General features: G+C 36.6%; 1 pseudogene; it reads left to right on the top strand.

Annotated features, from left to right (window-relative positions):
* Positions 1 to 7,421: 7,421 nt before the first annotated feature.
* LOC115755608 lies at positions 7,422 to 11,896 on the top strand (annotated as a pseudogene).
* The last annotated feature ends 12,169 nt before the right edge of the window (positions 11,897 to 24,065 follow it).

Below are 24,065 nucleotides of genomic sequence, written 5' to 3'. Positions count from 1 at the left end.
CACTACAATGGTGTACGAGTGCACTAATAGTTGTGTGATTAGTAGGCGCATTTAGCACTTGCGTGGTCGCAAATCAGAATTGATACTACTCAATGGTTATCATTATTTTTGACCTCAAATGATTATTATTTTATTTTCAAAAATATAATAATAAATTAACTATTGTGTCATAGCTAGTTGGACTGTTTATGCAAGAGTTGTTGTTATTCTTATTAAATTTAATTTTAAATTTATGTCTAATGGTTATCAGGGGTCTTACAACCTTTGAGAGGTTGCAATTCTTCAGAATTAACGGTTTTCTGACATGAAAAATTGTGTCTGAATTAACGGTTTTTCAAACATGAAGAATTGAGTTCGAATTACAGTTTTTTTTTACATTAAAAGTTGTTTTTTATTAGAAACAAAAAGTTGTGCTTTGTTCAGAGTAACATGAAAAGTTGTGTTCTTTTCTAGTCAACGATTCCATTCATTATTTACATTTTCCTCTTCCATTTTAGTTTCTTTCCAAAAGAGAAATACAACCATTGTCTTCAATAGTTTTGTTAGTTTTTAGAGAAATATCAGAAATATCAGAATTGCTATTTGATATTCTTTTTTTAAGACTTTGTTGTATCCAAGATGATTTTTGCTGGTAACCATTAGCAATATTGTGGGATAAATAATTCCTTAAAAAAGTGTATCCACGCCTTAAAATCTGATTTTATTTCTTCCAATCGATTGCTATATTTCCTAATAGATGTTAGGATATCAGGTGATTGATTTAATTCTAAGTAGTTTTCATTTAGATATTTAAGATTTGTTAGGTTAGATTTTCTTATTGGTGGATATATTTCCTATTTTAAACTTAGATCGTCGTCAGGATTTCTTCTAATGAATTAACGGCAAAGGAACACCTCAAGTGCCAATATTTATGTATGACGCTCACTTAGGTGTCAATATTTTTTTGGATCACTTAAGTGCCAATTTTTTTGAAAAATAGTTATTTAGGTGCCAACTCCGGTGAGGTCATCGGAGTTTCTTGCAATTGGCACTAAAGTGATTATTATTTCTTCAATTTGGTACTAAAGTGATTGGTTTTTGGATCCCTCAAGTGTCTATTTTTTTTTTTTTGCAAAAAAAGTGTTTTTTTTTTAAATGATTATTTAAGAGCCAACTTCGGTGAGGTCACTGGAATTTCTCACTGTTGGTACTAAAGTGATCGTTTCCTCTCCGATTAGGCACTTAAGTTATCCCAAAAAAATATTGACATTAAAGTGAGTGCGGTATACAAATAATGACACTTGAGGTGTCCTTATATCACGAATTAACTAATTGAGAGACTTTATTTTGTTATCAAGCAAATTTATGTGTTTGCAAATTCGACTCTCAAATCTTGTACTTATCTCGATTTGTGTTAACATCTATTGTTGCCGCGTCAGCATAGTGAAAGAAAATGGCTTTTTCTTTCGCCGGTTAAAATGACTACTTTTCCTTTTCGCTGAAGACGACTAATAAAAATATAAAAAGGCAGGAAAATACAACAAACATTTGAGGACAGAAACATAGGACAATAAGAAGTTTACATTATACCCCTATCTTCCTATCTAATCGGATCCAAAGCGATTACTGATTAGTGGCAACTATTGACTTTTTTCTATGATCGTGCTCTGCCTTTCGAAGAATGTATGCATGTGAAAGAGAAAAAACAGGCTCTGATGCCTACTTGATTTGACCCTTCAGCCCATGACCTTTCGATGAATACTATAAATAATTACTAATGAGTTAATAATAGGCAGAAGAACACATCAAGTATCAATATTTATATAAGGCGCTCACTTCGATGTCAATATTTTTTATATAAATCATTTAAGTGCCATTTTTTTAAAAAATGATTATTTAAATGGCAACTCGGATGAGGTCGCCAAATTTCTTGCCCTTAGCATTAAAATGATCATTTTTTTTTTTGCAATTTGACATTAAAGTGATCGCTTTTCGGATCACTTAAGTGTCAATTTTTTTGAAAAACGATTATTTAAGTGCCAACTTCGGTGAGATCGCTGTAATTTCTCGCCATTAGTACTAAAGTGATCGTTTTTCTCCGATTTAACACTTAAGTGATCCAAAAAAAAAAATAATAGTACCAAAGTGAGCGCCGAATACAAATATTGACACTTGAGGTGTCTTTTTCCCGCTAATAATATTTTTCATTGTTTGTACCTACTTGGAAAATTCACGGTAATCTCAAGCAGACATGCACCGCCAATGTGACGTTGCAACTCATATGCTCCTAAACTTGTCGCTTACAAATTGAATTTCTAGTAATAACAAATTCAAGTCTCGAACTAGAGACTTGGAAAGATTCAAGTCGCCGTAGACTTTCGCAGCTGATCAAGGTCATAACCACCAATGGTCCACCATTGTGTAGAATTTCAATTGCCTTTCAATTCCACGCTGAATTGAGAACCCAGAACATTCATCTTTTGAATGTAAGAAATTTTTTACTAAACATAACAAGTGTTTTGCCACCTCATCCCTGCACTTGGGTAAACGTTTTTAAAAAATTTTGGTACTCATGTGTTCAATTGTTTGACAAAGAAAATGTGTGCAATTGAAAATTATGACGTTGAAATGAATGATTTTTTTAGAAGTTGTGTTACTCAAGTAATAGAAAAAAAGTAATGATAAGCACCGTATAAAAATTATGATAATGGATGTGTCCTTATCTCACATGTAAACATGATCAAATTCGTGATCCGATATAAATCACATCAATTTTTTTATTATGAAAGCAAATATAACAAGATGAGGTTATAATTTTCTAATATCATGACTTTTTTTTATTGATTTAAATAAATGTATCTTTGAAAATTGAACATGTCATATGATTTTCCATAAGATATAAAATTTTACTCTTATACCCTGCTTGTTTTGCAAAAAAATGAGTGATTTAAGTGTTGTTTGTAATTATTAGTCAATAAAAAATAGTATAGTCACCGATAACAATTTATGTGTTAGCATTTTCGTGGACAATGACAATATTTTTCGTTTATATATCTTTAAAAGTGATATGAATGATTTTTTTAGAAAAAATATTTTCCATACCATTCACTAGTATATAAACGACACGAGTATATACGAATGCTTAAATATGATCTCGAACTGGACAGACACATAAAATAAAGTGCTTATGATTTAGTCAAAACTTTCTTGTGGTGTGCAACCCCAAATCAAACGGCCTAAAATATCCCGCGCAACATGTTAACTATGTATTCCTTTTCTTGATTTTTTATTAACTGTTATCTTATTATGATTATTATTTTTTTTATTTGTACTCTTCAATACATTGACAGCTAAATGAATAGGAATCCTGTGAAAACCAGAAAGTTTTTGCTCGTCGCTTAATATTCGTCCATCTATATCAACCATCATATGACTTCGACTGATCGTGTCAACTAGGAAGTTGTTGTTCGGACTCAATATTCTACTTGAGTTCTATAAAAAATACAAATTTCCCGATAAAATTATTCACGCTGTCTACTGCATGACTCGTATAATTGGCCCATTCTATGAGTTTTCGAGTCCAATAATCGGGATAGAAATTGGATGGTACGTAGAGAATCAGTTAATGCCTCCACATAGAATAGAGCTAGTTAATCTCAAAGTCATTGTGCTAACTATAATGCTTACCAATGGCTAATAATGATATAAACAATATACTCCCTCACAAGAAGTAGGGATAATGGCACAAATAGTTTCAGAATTTTGACCTAATGTGCAATGTGATTCCAGAACTTTTAATTTGACCAATATAGCTCCTGAAATTTAGCCTAATGTGCATTATGATCACTGAATTTTTAATTTGACTAATATGATCCCTGAACTTTTGGAACATGTTTAACTTAGTCCCCGAACTATAGAAAGATGTCTAATGTAGTCCTTGCATTAATTCAAGTTCAATGACGGCATTGGACATTTTCTTGTAGTATAGGAACTAAGTTGAACATGTTCCAAAAGTTCTAGGATCACGTTGAATAAATTAAAAGTTCAGGAACCACAATACATATTGGGCTAAATTTCAAGGACTATAGTGGTCAAATTAAAAGTTCAATGACCACATCGCATATTGAGCCAAAGTTTATAGGCCACTTGTGTCATTTTTCCCAAGAAGTAATAACCTGGTGCTTTCGCATGCATCAAATGAGTCAAGCAATAGAGATTCCACACTTTCATAATCATTCATCACATTTGGATACGAACATGTCTCTCCTCCTAAACATATCGGGAATCTTACTGTTGGGGTTCCTAACTTCCTACTTTAATATCTTGGATTACCTAATCGAGGGCAAGTTGTTTAGTTTCTCCTCAATTAAGTTATCCCTCATTTTTTATACTCTGACTTGCAATACAACCAATCAATGGTTGCACTTTGGTCATCAAATGGTTTGATACGTGTTCCTTTCAAGCTAGGTAGATATGGGACGAAGCAATTCTCACTGGAGCCATTATAGAATTCCAAGTCGAAAGTGTTGACTTCAATGCAGACGCAGTTTCTTGGAAACTCTCGAAATTAACTCAATTATGTATCTTCTTACCAAAAAAAAAAAAAAAAAAAAAAACTCAATTATGTATCTTTATTTTCTTTACCAAAAAAAACTCAATTATGTATCATAAACCAATTTTACTAATAATGATAATTATGATAGCTGTAGTAGGAAAATCACTCAATCTGCACTATGATTTAACGGGCTTTACTATGTTGTTAAGCCCTAGATATACGTGAGTGCCATTCTCAGTGATTTTTGGAGTAATTGGATCGTCAAGTTTGGATCTTAACCTACTTCGTCATCTGCCTTCCAATTTATCGATTTTTTTTTTTTTAAGCTTGAGGGTTTCCATTCAATACGATGATATCCGGGTCATCCCTTCAACTTGAGGGATGTGCTGAATTAAAAAGAAAATGACGTAACTTGACGAACCTATTGAATCCACTATAGGACTGGTCGTGGGCTGATGATTGCCCTGTGTGTGGTTTTCTTGTTGAATTGGTCAAGGTAAGCGAGGTGGGCAAAGACAAATTTTTAGGGTTCAGAAAAAAATAAGACAGAAAAACACAACAAACTAGACCATCTGGTGTGGAATTCTTAGGGTTGCCTGTAGGTGTATAAATCTCACATTTTTTTGCTCTCCTAAGATAAAGAAAATAGTGATCGCACAATTATATTTAATTCGTTATGATGTTATCTAATCCACTAATTATTTGGGGCTGAACATAAGACTTACATTTCCAACATTCTAGATGAGCTTAGTCTGCATGTTTTATTTGACCATGCAATATTTTTGTTTCTAAGAAAAAGTTATTGCATGGTCTGAAGATCATCTCCACCAGTATCACCGAACCATTAATGATTTGGACCGTACCTTGGGACCAACATGATCAGTGCAACGTAGAAGCAAGACGAGGGAAATGAGGTTAATAGAGGATTATAATTTGGTTAAAAGTTCAATCCAAACGTACTTCTCATAATAATTGAGAATCATCGAGTAATTTCATCTTCTTATTATTTTTCTTCTTGTAACGTGCACGAACATGTCCTAATTTCCAAGAGCTTTTGCATGTTGGATTAACTCCATCTCAAGCAGTCTCTATCTAAGACATCTTCCCCTCTATTGGACTTAGAAAATTCATAAAAAACCACTAAATGATGCGTTATGTCATAGTGAAGACTCTGCATTTCTCAGTCTTTAAAGTCCGAGTCGTTTTTGGCACGCAAAGGAAGTTACATCATCCATTTTTAAAAGACGATGGAAAAATCAAGAAAAAAATAGGCTCGCGCTTTTTTCCACTCTTCTATGGTTTTGACACTCAATTTTTTATGTGTTTTGACCATTCTATCCTTTGTGTGGCCACCACTTTTGGTGCAAATTTATAAGGTTTCTTTTATTTTGTTATTCGGTCAACTCTTTTGTTTTGTTTCTTCTTCCTTTTTTCTTACAGGTCCCACTTTCCTTTTTCTTTCTTTTCACGTCTCCCACTTGTCACTCTTTTTCTCTTTTTCAGGCCATTCTCTGTCTACGCCTCCTACTCCTTCTTCTGTTAGAAACCCCATTGTCCTCCCTGTTTCTTTCTTTCCACACCTCCGATTCGTTTCTTTATTTTTCTTACAAGTCATGTTTTCAATGAAAAAATTCTCTTACTGGAGATAAGAGGGTTTTGTCTTTTCCACTGTGGAAAGTTCAAGTTGAAATTTCAATATAACAGGAATCATGTTAACAATTGCATGTTTAGATCAAGAATCAAACTCCTTTCGCATCTAGTGTTCACTAACGGAGATTCAACAAGATCTTTTTGGGTCATACGATGGATTAGTTCTTAGTTGTCATGTGCATATTCATGATGATGATGCCAAAATGAACCCAACTAGAGAAACACCCAACTAAACTACAACCTCTTTGATCAACTTTTGATTGCAGTGTACAAGAACTCTTCTCTAAACCATAATTCCCCAAAAATTCTCAAAGAAACTTCCACGAAGAAAAAACTTGTTTGCAAGCTCAAACTGAGATTAGCGTTTGTTAATTTACGATTAGCGGCGCTCTTGCTTTGAGAAGAAGTTTTGTGATCACTTGTCATGCACAGAAACATAAAGCCAGAAGGAGTAAGAAAATGCAAAGGAGAGAGAAAGCTAGACAACCTAGAAGAATTTTGAATTTAAAGGTTACGAATTGAATCCAAATATAGAATCCCAGAGAGCCAAAAAAAAAAAAACAAAGTAGAAATTAATTGGAATAAAAGCAGAATAAAGATCAATAAATTGATGTTGATCATCTATTACATGTGACCATCTGATAAGCAAATTCCAATAAATCTTCTTCTTTTTTAACATTCAATAGTGGAAAAGAAAAAACCCTATTATCCAGAGAGTGGCGCAATAAGAAAATTTTCCATTTAAAACATGACTTGTAAGAAGAAATGAGTTGGAGGCATGAAAAGAAAGAAGCAGAGGATGACGAGATTTCTGAAAGGAGGAGCATGAGGCATAAAGAGAGAATGGCCTGCAAGAAAGAAAATAGACAGACAAGTGGGAGGTGTGAAAACAAAAGAGAAGAAGGAAAGTGGAACCCGCGATGAAGAAAAGAAGAAACGAAAATAAAAGAGTTGACCTAATAATAAAATAAAAGGAACCATATAAATTTGTACCAGAAGTGTAGGTCATCCAAAGGATAAGATTGTCAAAACACAATAAAAAGGAGTGTCAATGACAGTGGGGGAATGGAAAAAGGGCAAGCCAAAAAAAAAAAATGGCATAGACAATCCTGGGGTTAAAATATTGTTTATATTCTTCATCCTAAATAATAACTTGAAAAAAGAAAAATGAGGTGTTGGTAACTGCCGCATGTCGAGCAATCCCAGATGGGTCCCGTCCACGTCGAGCAATCCTTGAATGGAAGCTCTCCATGCATTGTCTTACTTTTTCAAAGCTCTACCCCATTATAAGTACATCTTCAGCATCAGCATGTCCTCAGAGTCCCTCTCGTACAAACTCACCCTTGCCTTTTCCCAAAACCCTTTCCAATGGTTCCTGCAAGAATTTCCTTCGACGCTGAAAAGCTCCTCTTTATGGCTCTCTCCATTTTCGCGATGGTGGCCACCTTCTGCGACGGCCCTTGCGTCGCCGTGGCACAAAGCAGTGACAACAACAATGCGACGACGACCCTGGTGAACGTTGGCGTGGTACTTGATCTGGAGAAATGGGTGGGTAGGATGGGATTGAGCTGCATTAACGAGTCACTCTCTGACTTTTATAGTTCAAACCCTTCCTATAAGACCAGGCTTGTACTCAACGTTAGAGACTCCAAACAAGATGAGGTTGCTGCTGCTGCTGCAGGTTTTCTCCAAAATCTCTCTAATGAACTGATTGGTCATGATACTTGTCCAGAATTATATGGCAATCATCAGTTTTTGGGTTAAGACTCTTGTACTTACTGTTGATCGTGTGGAAGTTTGATTTGGTTAACTTTTTTTCTACCGAATATTTTTGGGTTTAATCTCTGCTTGAACTTGGAATTGGTTTGGTTTTGGGTTAATACGCATCTTGTCATAGAAGGACGAAGTATTTTATGCTGCTGTTTGTGCGATGCAAGATAAACTGAAAGGTTCACAATGACGTATTTGCCAATCCTATGAACATTTCAGTTTCTATTAACTTGAAATTTGAAAAGAATTCCAAGTTAAACAGAAGTCGCTATCATCTTCTAATAGAATAACATCAAGTTGGTACTTAATATTAGACTGAAAGTTTGACCCTTAGCTTGAGAGGATTCATAGTGTCTGAACGTAACATTTGACCGTGGAACCATTCAATTTATTCATTCCTTCCTTGGAGTTTAGTTTTTATAAAGCTAAAACAAGAAATGATACTGAAAATGTCATTCGTCGATGAAACCAAGCCAATGCCCAAACCTTCGGCTCTACTTTGAAAATAACTAATGAAGCCTTGTTCGCATTGACAAATCATGTAGCAAAATTCTAGGTGTCCCTAACATGACCGACAGATTATTCTTGTTTGAATCGGGACATTAAAAAACGACCAGAAAAAAACAAAAAAAAAAAAAAAAAAAAAAAAGGCAAAAAAAAAAAAAAAAAAAACAAAGGCGACTTAGATAGAATTGTTCGAGTTAAAGTCAAAATTTGACCGTGCTTATGTGGTCGTAATTATTTAGCTTATTTTCATACGACTTTGAATAAAATTAAGGTAAAAAGATTGTATCTTCGAATAAAATTAATTACAATTTCTTTTCCAAGTTTTTTCCAAGTTCAAACTCCTATTTTCGTATTTCTCAAACATTTTGTATCTCTATGATACTGCATCAAGTTACAATTGACTTCTGATCGATGCTATGCCTTTTCCAATAAGAATTTCCATAATGTGCCCTATTGCTATTGTTTCGCCGTCTTTACTGGTTCGCCCTTGCAGCACTTGATTTGATAAAGAATAAGCAAGTCCAGGCCATAATAGGCCCTGAAGGTTCAATGCAAGCAGACTTCATCATTGACCTCGGCAACAAATCTCACGTGCCCATCATCTCTTTTTCTGCTACTAGCCCTTCCCTTAGTTCGATTCGGAGTCCGTACTTCATTCGTGCCGCGCAGAATGACTCGGCCCAAGTGAATGCCATAAGTGCAGTCGTAGAAGCTTTTGGCTGGAAAGAAGTGGTCCTCATATATGTGGACAACGAGTTTGGAGAAGGCATCGTACCTTCTCTTACCGATGCTTTGGAAGAAGTCGACACGCGAGTGCCCTACGAGAGTCTTATTCATCCTTCGGCCACGGACGATCAAATCCTGCTGGAACTCTACAAGTTAATGACAATGCAAACGAGGGTGTTCATTGTGCACATGTTACCTACCCTCGGTTCTCAGCTATTTGCCAAAGCAAAGGAGGTGGGAATGATGACCGAAGGTTATGTGTGGATCTTGACTACCGGAATCACCGACCTATTGAGTTCTATGGATTCATCTGTTGTCGCTAGTTCAATGCAAGGAGTATTGGGCATCGGGACTTATATTCCGGACACGCCATACCTGGACAACTTCATGGCCCGATGGAAGATGAAATTCCAACAAGACAATCCCTCCATCCTTAATCCTACATTGAACATTTTCGGATACTGGGCTTATGATGCTGTTCGGGCATTGGCAATGGTTGTTGAGGAAATGGGTGCGGCGAATTTTACCTTCCAGATGTTGAAGGCCTCCACAAATGCAACCGATCTCGACACTATTGGGGTCTCTCAAAATGGCCAGAAACTTCTTCAAGGACTAGCCAATACAACATTCATGGGCCTCGCTGGAAATTTTAGCCTAGTTGATGGGCAGCTAGAGTCATCGGCTTTCCAGATTGTTAATATCAATGGAAATACAGCAAGAGGGATCGGGTTTTGGACGCTAGAAAGTGGGCTCCTAAGAGATTGGAATTCCTTCAACACAAGCAAATATTCCACTTCAAAGAGTAATCTCCAATCAATAATATGGCCAGGAGATTCGACCTCTATTCCTAAGGGTTGGGAGATTCCCACAAATGGAAAGAGGTTGAAGATCTTAGTTCCCGTGAAGGTTGGTTTTGATGAATTCGTGAAGGTGACTCGAGATCCTAGCACGAACACATCCCAAGTCACTGGATACTGTATTGAAATCTTTCAAGCCGTCATAGAAAAGTTGCCTTATGCCGTGGCTTACGACCTTATTCCGTTTGCCTTGCCTAATGGAAGTAGCGCTGGCTGTTACAATGACATGATTGATCAAGTATTTTACCAGGTGAGCTCATTGCAAGTTATTGATATCGTTGGATTACATGTTGACAATTACTATGCTATCATGTGGTTGACAAAAAAAACATCTACCTTTCTTTTGTTGGAGCAGAACTATGATGCGGTGGTGGGTGATACGACAATCATAGCAAACAGATCATCGTACGTGGATTTCACCTTACCATACACCGAATCGGGTGGTGCAATGCTCGTGCCATACAAGAGCGACAAGAGCAAGAATGCTTGGGTTTTCTTGAAGCCACTCACTTGGGACCTTTGGCTAGCAACTGGATGCTTCTTTGTGTTCATAGCATTGGTTGTGTGGATTCCGGAACATCGGATTAACGAAGATTTCAGGGGTCCAGCCACGCATCAAGTTGGCACGAGCTTCCGGTTCTCTTTTTCAACCCTAGTCTTCGCACAAAGTAATCACCCTTCACTTTAATAGATAAGTCGAACATTACAATTTGCACATCGTTGTAGGAGAATTTATGTGGTTACCCCTAATTTTATTGCAGGGGAGAGAGTACTTAGCAACCTAGCAAGATTTGTTGTGATCGTGTGGGTTTTTGTGGTACTTATACTAACACAAAGTTATACGGCGAGCTTGAGCTCTCTTTTGGTGGTGCAAAATCTTCAACCAACTCTGACTGATGTGGATCAGCTCCTAAAGAGTGGAGAAAATGTGGGTTATGAGCGCGGCTCATTCGTTTATGGAATGCTAAAGCAAATGAAGTTCGATGATTCGAGGCTTATATCTTATCGGTCTCCTGAAGAATGCGATGCGCTTCTTTCCAAAGGAAGTGCAAAGGGTGGGATCGCAGCAGCATTCCATGAAGTCCCCTACATAAAACTTATTCTTGCACAATATTGCAACAAATATACCATGATTCCAGCATTTAAAACTGCAGGATTTGGCTTCGTACAACCCTCGATCCCTCACTTCTAGCTAAAAGAGAGAACCCTCAAAATTTTCAATTATTAGGTTTTACTTTGATTGAAAAATCTCATGTTCTGCTTCTTTTGGTCTACGGGTTTTCCCCGGAGGGTGTGTCCTTGTACCGGATATTTCACGAGCCATCCTCAACGTGATCGAAGGGCCTGAAATGAAGGAAATCGAAAAGGCAAGGCTTACATCGAAAACCAACCGCCAGGATTCAAACTCCTCGGTTTCTTCCAACAGCTTGGGTCTTGACAGGTTCTAGGGCCTATTCTTGATTGCTGGAGCTGCTGCGGTTTCTGCTCTCTTCATCTTCATGGTCATGTTCGTCAAAAGAAACTGGCATGAAGTAACAAGTTCTTCGGGTTCATCGCGGGAGAAGATCGTTGAATTAGGAAGAAGATTTTACCAAAGAGACCTCGATTCCCATACTTTTAGGAAGGGCAGATTCAGAGATGGAAGTGAGGATGATGGTGGCAATGAGATTGCAGCTGTTGAAACTCTAGAAAACACTCATTTCCATCCGAGTCCGTCGAGTGATTCCAGCCAAAACGAAAGCGTTTTGACCGATGAACAAGGCACGCCATCTGCTGAACCGGGACTTCTAGCCGTGTAGACCAAGGGTGCCCCGAGAGAGCCATAGACATCAAGCTTATCAATGTAAATTAAGAGAGGTAAATGCCTCAACAATCCTGATACTAAACTTTAATCATCGAATAGTTGAACTTGGTGCAGATGACAATATCTCCCCCCTCATTCTCTTCTCCCGTGAGGACTGCCATTGATACAATATAAACCCGGGCGACATTATAAGCACGTATTAGCTTCTCTTACCGTTATTTCGGTTACGGTCTATATCATTGGTCTTCATTCTTTATTGTAATAATAGCCATTGTTCCACTTTGTGAATAATTTTGATTTGGTAACAAATTGGACCGATTACATTCAATTGGCGGAAAAAAACACAGTTTGCTAATGAAGTGTTGTAAAATCGATAATTGTTAATGCCGATAATTGATTTTACGTGCTCAATGACTGTTCTATCGTTTCGATTATGTTAAATATTTATTATATAGTAGGTTTTAAGTGGCCAAGAAAGATGAGAGATTTTCCTTGCTGGAGGAGCTAATGACCATAATCGATGATTGAAAGATTTAAACTAAGAGTAAGCATAAACTTTAAGAAGACAGAAAAAGATATAAGTATTTAGATCTCTTTTCTCTTTGTACTTCTTTATCTAAAAGAAGTTTTACATGACCAAGCATAGTCAAAAGTACAGATTAAGGTTGATCGCATGTATTTTCGTTTTTCCATTTCTTTTTCCTTTATTTTAAGCTTACACATTTCAACAAGCCGAATATAATGAATATAAAATCTGAAGTTTGCACAATTTTACAATTCGTAGTTTTTACTTTACTTTTATATATTTTCCAATCATGCTATCTTGATCATATTGATTGATAGGTAGGTGGCATCCAATAAAGTGAACACGAGGAAATAGCAAGTTGGAGAAGTCAATCTCGCTGAAGATTCCATTGGCAAATAGGAATGTTAACAAAAATAATATGTTATTGATGATTAAATTTCTTGTTTTAGCATCCAATTGGGTTTCAGTCTTTTGTATGATTTGTTAGTGTCATTATGATAGTATAAAATTGATCTTGAGAAAATTTACATCCGTGTAAACAATTGAAATTTGGAGCAATTATTTCGAACATGAATGTTTATTTATTTGATTTGTGCATGATTTTATATTTAATTACTCTATCGGTCTCCCTCACGTTTAGTCCGGTCTTTTTTCTCTAGTACGAAGCGTGAAAATATTTCATTGGGGAGGCAAATAGGGGATTAGAAAGATTTGAACTCAGGACCTCTCACTTTGATATAATGATTTATTTGTAATCATGCACATGAAGAAGGAGAACGTGATTTAACGTGGTTCGATCAATCAAGGAGAGAACCTTGGAAGCCAGTCCAAAATGAGAAACTTCCAAATCATCGTATCACCTTGGGGGATTTCATTAGGTTTAAGTAAGATAGAATACGTCTTTGGGGATAAACATGAATACCTATTTGAAAGGAAAAAACAATTATTATTTCCTTTTCTATTGATTTGAGCTAAATCTCCTACTTAATTTAGATTCTGCTGAATATTGGTCGTTATTTTTCCGACAATATGGCTTTTTTATTATGTGGCCATTTGTATACAAATATATAACTTTGTCTCTGATCTTTGATTTTATTATGTTAAAGTGAATATCTTTTCTTAAATATAGGGAGTTACAATTAAATAGTGAAATAATAAAGAAAGAGAGATTAGAAGGGAGAGAATGGCTTCATGAGAGAGAAGGCCTCCAAGGTTACCAACCAAGTAAAATGGCAAAAAAGGACCAAAGCTCTAAGAATTTATGTGACTTGCTTAGCACATCAAAGCTTTTTGTATCTCTTTGAGAATTTATTGATATGCTTTGAATTGTTGAGTGTTAAATTCTTGATTGCGCAGATAACCATCGCATATCGGTGGCTTAAGATTAAAATTGACAAAGATGCTTGCAACAAATTTTTGAAATAAAGAGAAAAGATTAAAATGCTTGCAAAACATTTTTGAAATAAAGAGAAAATGTACTCAAAGGACATCAGATTTTTATAGCATAACCAAAACTCCATATATATGAATCTCTAATTCGCAGAAGTAAAACATTCTGACACATTTTACTTGGGTTTATGATTGATCAATAATAGAGTGGTGGAAACTCCTAATTGAATTAAATTGTATGTTTAATTGATTAAATTAATACCCCAAATTTGTGATTGGTATAGGTTTGGGATAGTCCGTGCTACATATTTGCTTAATAATTAATTAGCTTTTTCTTGGTGGTTCACCTCTGGGAAGATTGCAACAGCTTGGCATCCGGTGGGAAAGTGAATTAAAGCTCTTAGTGGACTTAGGCATGAACTTTCTTCTTTAAAAAAAAAATATTTGTGTGGCAACGAGGAAACCAGGTACGCCCTTAATATATTGTGTTAAATAGTTTTACAAATGAGTTATAAGAGGTGGAGTGTATGCTTACCCTTATTTTGTAGGGAGGCGTTGAGGATGAATGTTTTTAATTTCACATTGAAGCAATGTTTTCCTTAAAAATTATTGTGCATGTTCTTAATGTTTTAGAACTACAATCTTGCACACGCATCCTGCGACCAGACTTGGGTCGCAATTTAGGAATATCTACGATTGTATTGAGAGGGATCCAAAAGATTGCGAGAATAAAGGTTGCCCTTTTCAACCTCAAAATTTCTTTTTGGTGACGAAAGTGTTCGTTTTTTCCTAGGAGACTGCTAGACTATGGGACGGCCTTTTGACTGGCCCGACCTTAGTCCGTGAGACTTGGATTAGTTGGTTTACTTGGTCACATTTATGATTAATTGTAGCCGTCAAATCTCATATAGCCATGTCCGCGTCTTTGTGATTGTTGTCACCCTTCATTGCTCAAGTGAGTTTCCTATACGTTTTATCTCTAAATTCATATACCCCATCTATTTCTGACTTCATGTCGGTCCCTGGCAAGTGAGTCAATCTTGGTGTTATTCAGACGAAGAGAAAGAAACATACAAGAGGGCATTTCGCAAAAAGAGACCAAAATTTCCCTCTTCACAACGCCCCTTGCCATCACTGCTGGCACTGCTTCCGCTATCAAACCTTTCCCATAGCCGGTCCTGCAGGCCGCCTGACGTGCGGCTGTACCATCTTCCCCACTTGCCAGCCACCATACCTGCAGCTAGTCTGGAAGATCACCAGCGATCATTCGAGTGAAGCAGTCCACATCAATGAGTCCCAGCCACTCCTACATCGTTCGAGCCACACTGGCTGCCTACAGTTGCATCTTACCGCCGTTCCCACATGCATCTTTTGCCGACGACAAGTTCCAACCAATTCCGGCGGTGAACCACCAACACAGCAGCTCCGGCTCGGCCAGTCAATCTCCCGGTGTCCTCCTTGCGTCGACTAGTTGTCAGCATTAAACAGTAAAAATTATATGCAAAAATTCAATCGTTGACGGATTTTCAATTTTCATGATTCTCACGACAAGTAAGATCAAGTCGTATTTTTATCCATTGCAATTCTTCAAGAACGATTGACGCGGAAAATAGAGACAATGAAGACTTGATTTCTCTCCCTTAACCCTCTTGTTAACACCTAAATTTTGATTTTTTTATTGCATAAAAATTAGAGACTAACCTTAGTCCCTAACAAAAATATTTAAATCTTTTTTTATATATGTTAGTTTAATTTTCTGCACTCTTACATTTGCATTTAACTGAGATCTCCGACAGACAAACCTCATTGAGTCTTGCTTTCTGCACAAGCACCTAACGAAGAAAGAGAACTCATGGACTTCTTCTCTGGTCTGGCTGCATGTGATGCATTTATGTTCAGCCACAATTGTAAGAAGAAGAAGAAGAAGATTGCGCATGGACTCTGTCTTGCATTTATTTCTCTCCATCCTCGAAATTTCTCAAGGATGCTATTACTTAACTTATTTAAGAAGTTTTCAAAAAAATTGTATTAGAAAATATAATATGAAAAAATAGTTCTTGAATTAATATTCATAAATCAAATAGAATAGGGAAGTCAATGTTAAGTCAATTGAGTTAACGACAAATCAATTTTCTAAAGGATAAGAATAAGTCAATGCTAAGTCAATTAAGTTTTTCTAAAGCATAGGAACAATGTCATTTTCAAGCATTTAAAGATATGATAAAATCAACGTCGCTTTCAAGTAATTAATTATAGGATAAGATCAACATCGCTTTCGGGTAATAAGATAAAATCGATGTCGCTTTCAAGTAATTAAAGATAGGATAAGATCAACGTCACTTTCAAGTAATTAATAATAGAATAATTTCAACGTTACTTTCAAGTAATAGGATAATATCAATGTCGCTCTCAAGTAATTAATGATAGGATAAGATCAATGTCGTTTTCAAGTAATTAATGAGAGGATAAGATCAATGCTACTTTTAAGAACAAAGTCAAGAAACTATAAATGAGTTTACACTACAATACTAGCAAAGTCAACAAATTATAAGTGATTTCACACTATAAGACTTATAAAGTCAACAAACTATAAATAAGTTCACACTATAAGTTGACAAAGCCAAGATGATATAAATGCGTTCACATTTATAGAAAACTTGATGAAGAAGCTATGTCGTAGCTTCTCAAGAAAGTCATCTCGTAACTTCTTGAGAAAGTTATCCCGAAACTTATCGAAGATATCATTATCTTACTTATTTAAGAAGTTTTCCCAAAAAAATTCGTATTAGAAATCATGACACAAAGTAATATCTTTAGAATTAATATGCAAGTCAATTAGAACATCTAAGTCAAGGCCAATTCAATTAAGAACATAGAAGTTAATTTTCTAACGGATAAGCATCAAGTCACTTTCAAGCATTAATGATAAGGGATAACCATCAAGTCACTTTCAAGCATTAATGGTAAGGATAAACATCAAGTCAATATCAAAGAATCTTGTAAAGGAAGCCAGGAAGCTTATGAGAGAAGCTAGGAAACTACTATAAATAGGGGTGTGGTTTCTTCAATTCCCATAACCACCAATTCTCTATCTCTTCCTCTTCCCCTACTCTCACGCCTATTCCCTCTCCCCATACCAACTTCTATCGCCACCTCACGCTGCCACCGTTACGTCACGTCATGTCACGTCATGTCGCTTCGGGTCTTATTTCCTTGTTGCTTGACGTAGGACACCATAATTCAGGTATCGGGTCAATGAGATTACTAGATCTAATGCGACAACATCCGTTTGTTACTTATACAAAGCATTGCATTAGATTGACATGAATTGTGTGCATTTAGTGTGCGACATGAGATTATTGCCTCAAGCCACGACGATATTTTCTTGCATTAAAATGATTTGATACATGCGCATGCAAGATTGTGTTTGTGCAAATCATCCGAGGAACGACGTATGGCTTGGATAGGTAAACGTTCCCTTAAAGTCTCAAGGGTTCGTATCGTGAGTATATTGAGCCGTCATTCCCGAGAAAAGTGATTATGCGAGATGTTTGCCTTTTGGTGACATTGAACCCACAAGTGAGCATTCTTGGGATACGACTTACTAATTATGGTTCGAATAGGCAACTATTACGGCCCGGATAGGCAAACATTTATGGCCCGGATAGGCACAAATTGGCAAGCCAAGAATAGCCCCGATGTGAATTGCATGCATTGATGTGTTCATGGCATTTGAACAAAAGTTATGTAGTGGACTCCATGCATTTGATCATTTACAAATGAAGATTCATCCTCATATTTACAATATGTCACATGATAGCTTTGTTGGGTATAAAGTCGATATTCCCGCTTTAGGCCTAGTAATTTCATTTAATGGGCTGCTCGCTCATCCCTTCATTTTTTAGAAAACTAAGATGGATCCGTCTCGTACCTCACTGTTTGGAGTGCCTACTCACATGGAATATTCCATGTCGGAAGTTGTGAATATAGAAAGTGGCGTCAAAGAGTAGGTGGATGAATGCTCATGGGTCCTCTGTGTAATTTTGATGGACCGTCAGGCTTCCAAGGCAGAGTGACGTCTTAGGAGAGTTTTCGAGTCCGAATGATGAAGGAGTTCTAATAGTTTAGAGAGAGTAAGGAGATGTCGAGTAGAATTAGTCAAGATGACCTTCCTAAATTTTGATTGTATATTTTTAAGGGAAGGTAATGAATATTGTAAGATATACCTGGTACAAATTTAAGTAGGTTTGTAAATTTTTTGGTAGCTAATATGTCTATTTATATAGGTAGCTTACGGTCACGTTTTTGCAAATAGATGATAAAGGTTGGCAGAAAATAATAAATAAATTAGAAAAGAGTAGAATAGTGGGGCAAAGGTCCTAGGGTCGTTACTGATTCTTTCCTTTCTCTGTGTGTGTGTGTATATATATATCTAGGTCATTGTAAAATATATAAAGAAGATATATAGAAAATTGAGGAATATGTTCTTCCTCGAAAGCTGTCTGTGTTAACATGATATCAGAGCCTAGGGTTTGCTCATTGTGAGTGCTATACGTTAATCCTCGATTACGGTAGTTCCGCTTCATCTTTATTGTGCTGTCGTCTTGCAACGGCCGACTTCGTCTTATCCAAACTTCTCCATATTTCTTACAATTGATCTCGGATCCATGGCGGATCAGAACCCTACGGGAGCAGTGCTTCCCTACCAAAATCAAGGGGGGAATTCGACCATGGAAGTATTTATGGCGAATCAAAACCCTACAAGAGCATTGATTCTCTACCAAAATCAAGGGGGGAATTCAACCATGGAAGCGTTTATGGAGAATCTGACTACCCGATTGACTCGGAACCAGACTCCTCCTCCTCCTCTAGAGCTAATACCGTAGAATGATTCTGCTTCATCTTAGATTGCAATTAAATTGGATGGAACGAACTATGGCTTATGGTGTCAAGTTGTCGAGATGTCTATTACAGCCAAAGACAAGCTGGGATACATCAATGGAGACCTCTCTTAGCCTCTGCTTATAAACTTGAATTTCAAAAGTGGAAAACCGAAAGCTTAACTGTCAAAGGGTGGCTAATCAATTCAATGAACCCGGCCTTAATTGGCAATTTCATTCACTTCCCAACAACGAAATCTATTTGGAATTAGGTTGCGACGACCTTCTTTGATGGAACAGATGCCTCTCGGGTTTATTACTTGAAGAGGCATGTGGCCCGGATGAGACAAACAAGGGGACCGATTGAGGTGTATTACAACAATCTTCAAGGTCTATGGAGAGATATTGACTTTCGCCGCCCGAACCCAATGTGATATCTTGAAGATATTGAAAGATACAATATGGCTATACAGCAAGATCGAGTATAGATCTTTCTTGATGGGTTGGACGATCGTCTTGACAAGGTCCAGTGCTGAGCGGATGTCTTGCGGATGCAGCCGTTTCCTACGGCTGAACAAGCCTATACGAGTAACCGACGGGAAGACATGAGACAAACTATAATGCTGACTAATAGTGATATTGTCCATGATTCGGCAGCCATGATTTCCTGGGGCAAAAGATGAATGTCAAAGCTAACCAAGAATTTTTGTTGTAGATGGCTAAGCCTAGGGTTACGTAAGAAGGATGAAGGCCTAGTTTAGTGCCACGCTAGAAAAATTCTCCTAGGAGAGGTTGCTCGAATTGTAGTAATGCTAAACATACCAGGGAGACATACTTTAAACTTCATGGGTATCCAGACTGATAGAAGGAGTTGAAGGCCCAAAAGCAAGCATAAGGAAAACGGAGAACTTCTCTAATGATCGCAAAGCCTCAGCTGTCATTGATACCTCACATGGATCCACAGAATGTAATGTCGGATGGTAATCATGGAAGTGCTTTGGTTAGTTCCAATCGGGCTTACTACAATCACTAGATCATTGATTCGGGAGCCACGGATTACATGACATTTACTTCTAATGATTTTGTTCGTACTTCAGAACTAAGACATGATAGTATTTCAAATTCTAATGGATTCACCTATCCAGTGATTGAAGCTGGAGTTGTTGCAATTTCCCTAGGACTTTCTCTGCCTAACACTTTGCTTATCCCTTCATTATCCACTAAATTAATTTCGGTTGGACAAGTTACAGAAGATTTGAATTGTGTTGTTATAATGTATCCCTACTAAGGATATTCCCATGAAGGAGATAATTGGGCGTGATACTAAGAGAGGGGGGCTATATTACATGGATGGCTTCAGTTTCAAGAGTGCAAATCATGTTCGAGGTGCATCTATCGGTAGGTAGAAACAGATATGGCTTTGGCATTGATGGTTGGGACATCCATCATTTAGTTATTTGAAACAATTATTTCCTGATCTTTTTTTTTTAATTTGAAGGATTCAAATTTACAATGTCGAACTTGCATATTGGCTAAGAGCCATAGAGTTCTTTTCCTATAAGTTTGAATAAAAATGGGGTGCCTTTTTCTTTGGTACATTTAGATGTTTGGGGTCCATCTCCTATTACTGCTATTTTGGATTGTAGGTGGTTTCTGATATTTGTTGACGATTGTACTAGGATGACATAGCTTTACTTGATGAGAAGCAAAAACATGGTAGCTAAGATATTTAGAAACTTTCGTACTATATTGCAGACCCAATTTGGTAGGCGGATCCAAGTTTTAAGAAGTGATAATGGTGGGAAGTACATGAATGAATATCTTAAGGAATATTTTCAACAACATGATATGATGTATGAGTCATCTTGCTTCCAAATCACCTCAGCAGAATGGTGTTGTGGAGAGAAAGAATAGACATATCCTTGAGACAGCTCGAGCTCTCTTGATTGAGAGTCATGTGCCTCAAAGATTTTGGAACAACGCTATAACTATAGTTGTCCATCTCCTCAACCGGATGTTATCTAAAGTGTTGAACCTCCGGACACCAGTACAGACCTTCTCTAAATATGTTCTTTTACCGTCTGTCCTAACCATTCCTCCTCGGGTGTTCGGGTGTGTTGCATTTGTACACATCCCGAAGAGCCAACGAACGAAACTTGATCCATGTGCACTGCGATGTTTGTTCTTGGGGTATGGTACACACCAAAAGGGGTATCGCTACTACAACTCTTCCACTCGGCAAACCTATGTGACTATGGATGTCTCGTTTGTTAAAGCTAAATCCTTTTACCTAGATTCCAATTCTTCCTTTCAAGGGAGACATAGATAGAAAGGTTAACTTTAATACCTAAGATAGTATCTATTTCCCCCAAATCTTTCATTTTAAAGTTTGAAGTTAGATACTTCTTAGCCTCAATGACTCCGGTCATATTAGTTCCAAAGATAAGCATATCATCTACGTATAAGCAGACTAAAACTCCATAATCTTTAGTGAATTTAGAATAAATACACTTATCAGCACTATTATGCTTGAAATCATTGGACAATATGATTGAGTTAAATTTCTCATGCCACTGCTTTGGTGCTTGCTTAAGCTTGTAAAGAGATTTGACTAATTTACATATTTTCCTCTCATTTCCAAGAAGAACAAAACCCTCCGGTTGTTCCATGTAAATTTCCTCATTTAAATCTCCATTTAAGAATGCAATCTAGACATCAATTTGATGAACGCAAAGATCATAAATGGATGCTAAAGCAAAAAGAATTTGAATAGATGTTACACGCGCTACAAGAGCATAAATATCAAAATAATATATTCCTTCTTTTTGCTTATAACCCTTGACTTCTAATCTTGCCTTAAAAGCTTGGACAGAACAATTAGAATTGCATTTTCTCCCGAAAACCCATTTGCACCCAATAAGTTTAGATCTTTTTGGTAAGTCTGCTAATACCCAAGTATTATTGGACATAATTAAGTCCATTTCATCATCTATTACTTCTTTCCAAAAAGAAAAATCTCTAGAAGACATAGCATCACTATAACTTTTAGGATCGTCTTCTATACTTAATATTAATGGGTATTTATTTAACACGTTATTATCTCTGTCTCCTTTAACAAGAAAAACATGAGTAATAAAGTCTGGACCAAAATCCTTCACTTTTCTTGCTTTAGTGCTTCTCCTAAATTCAATCATGTTTTCAGAATCATTTGTTATTTTCTCATGAGAATCTACGTGTGCTTCCATGGATTTTGAATTATTTGTATGTTGCATTGGAGCATTATTCTCAATAGTTTCAGAATCTATAGAACATTTATTATCAAAGAACTCAATATCTCTTAATTCTACAACGACGTTTGACTCTAAATCAAGAAGCTTATAAGCTTTACTATTTTTAGCATATCCAATAAAGGCACTTTTGATGGCTCTACGACCAAGTTTCGTCCTTTCGGGGTGAGGTACTCTATAGTATGCCAAACACCCCCGCACTTTAAATTATGACAGGTTTGGTTTTCTACCTTTCCACAATTTATAAGGGCTGACATTATTTATTGTGGATGGTACTCTATTATGTATATAGCATGCAATAAGCAATGCCTCCCCTCCAAGATTAATTGGTAGCTTCAAGTTCGAGAGCATGCAATTGATCATTTCTCCTAAAAATCTGCTCTTTCTTTCAGCCAAACCATTTTGTTGTGGAGTATATAATGCTGAAGTTTGATGAATAATACCATGTTCTTCACAAAAGGTTGAAAAATCATTTAGGAAATATTCTCCTCCACTATTTGAACGAAGAACTTTAATTTTTCTTTCTAATTGATTTTCCACTTCAGCTTATATTTCTTAAACATGGTAAATACTTCATCCTTTGATATTAGGAGATAGCTATATAAGTATCTACTACAGTCATCCATAAAGGTTATGAAATACCTTTTACCACCACGTGTTAATATGCCGTTGAATTCGCATATGTCAATATGGCCCAAATCCAATAAATTCGAATTTCTCTTAATACTAGGAAATGATTTATTTTTTTAATTTGGACTTAGCACAAATATCACATTTATCAAATTCACCATTAAAGTTTATCAAATCTAACTTTTTCATATTCTATAAATAGCGAAAATTTAAACGTGCCAATCTACTATGCCATAAATGAGGAGAATCAACAACGTAAGTAGAAGGAACAATATTATTATTGATACTCGGTTGCTACATGCCATCTTTGGTGTAAACCTTTCTCACAAACAGCCCATTCTTCAATAGGATGACCTTATTGGACTCAAATAAAATCCGAAACCCCTTTTTACAACGCAAATCAACAGAAACCAAATTTCTCCTGATTTTGGGTACAAATAGTACATTAAGAAGGAAACCTTCTTTTCAAAAGTAAAATCTAAAATGATTGTGCCTTTTTCCAACAACCTTTGCAAGTGCTTTATTTGCCATCTCAACCTCTTGAAGATGCACTTCAACAATCTCTTCAAAGTGCTTGAACAATGATTAATCCTTGCATATGTGCACGGTTGCACTAGAATCGACCAACCAAATAGATTCGACAATAGCATAATTGACTTCGGAAATCATGGCCACAGAATCGTGAATTTTCTTAGAAATTTTCATGTTCGAAAACTTGGTTGAAATCATGGCCATGTAGTTCTCTTCAACCATGTTTGCATCTGCCTTCACTGTTGAAATGTTCTTGTCCCCGAATGTGCTCTTGCGGTGCATGCACTCCTTTGCATAGCGACTTTCGTTGCCACAAACAAAGCAGCAACCCTTTTTCTTCTTTTGTGGCTTCTTAAAATTCTGCCCTCTCTTGCATTTTAAGTTCTGATGGGTTTTGGATTGAAATCCATTTCCCTCCACATAATTCACTTTGGTATCATACAAAACAAATTTATCACGTAAACATGACTCTTCCTCAATGCGAAGATGTTTCTGAATTTGATCCAAAGTGATGTCCTCGGATTTATGTAGTATCCTTTTTTCATAATCTTTCCAACTTGGAGGCAATTTTGCAATAATTGCTCCAACTTGAAAAGATTATGGAATATCTATATTAAGAGCACGAATTTTATTGACCAGTACTTGCAGTTCATGGACTTGCTCCAACAAGGGTTTAGTATCAATGAACTTGAAGTCAAAATACTTAGCAATCAGATATTTGTTAGTACCTTGCTCCTCCGCTTTATACTTGAAGTCGAGTGCATTTCATATTTCTCTAGTAGACTGCATCTCAATGAACAAGTCATAAAGACAATCGGATAACGTGTTCAGCATATGGCCTCGACAAAGCAATTCGTTCTCTTCACGTTTCTTCCTCTCCTTGTTGACCCTCTCAACATCTTCCGCACTAGGCTCTCATCCTTCAGTGGTAGGCGCCGGATCCTCTATAGGCATTAAATTGGGGTTGAGGATAT

The sequence above is a fragment of the Rhodamnia argentea genome, chromosome 4 (genome assembly GCF_020921035.1).
Source record: "Rhodamnia argentea isolate NSW1041297 chromosome 4, ASM2092103v1, whole genome shotgun sequence".
NCBI lineage: Eukaryota > Viridiplantae > Streptophyta > Magnoliopsida > Myrtales > Myrtaceae > Rhodamnia > Rhodamnia argentea.
This window is presented reverse-complemented; position numbering and strand designations above follow the sequence as displayed.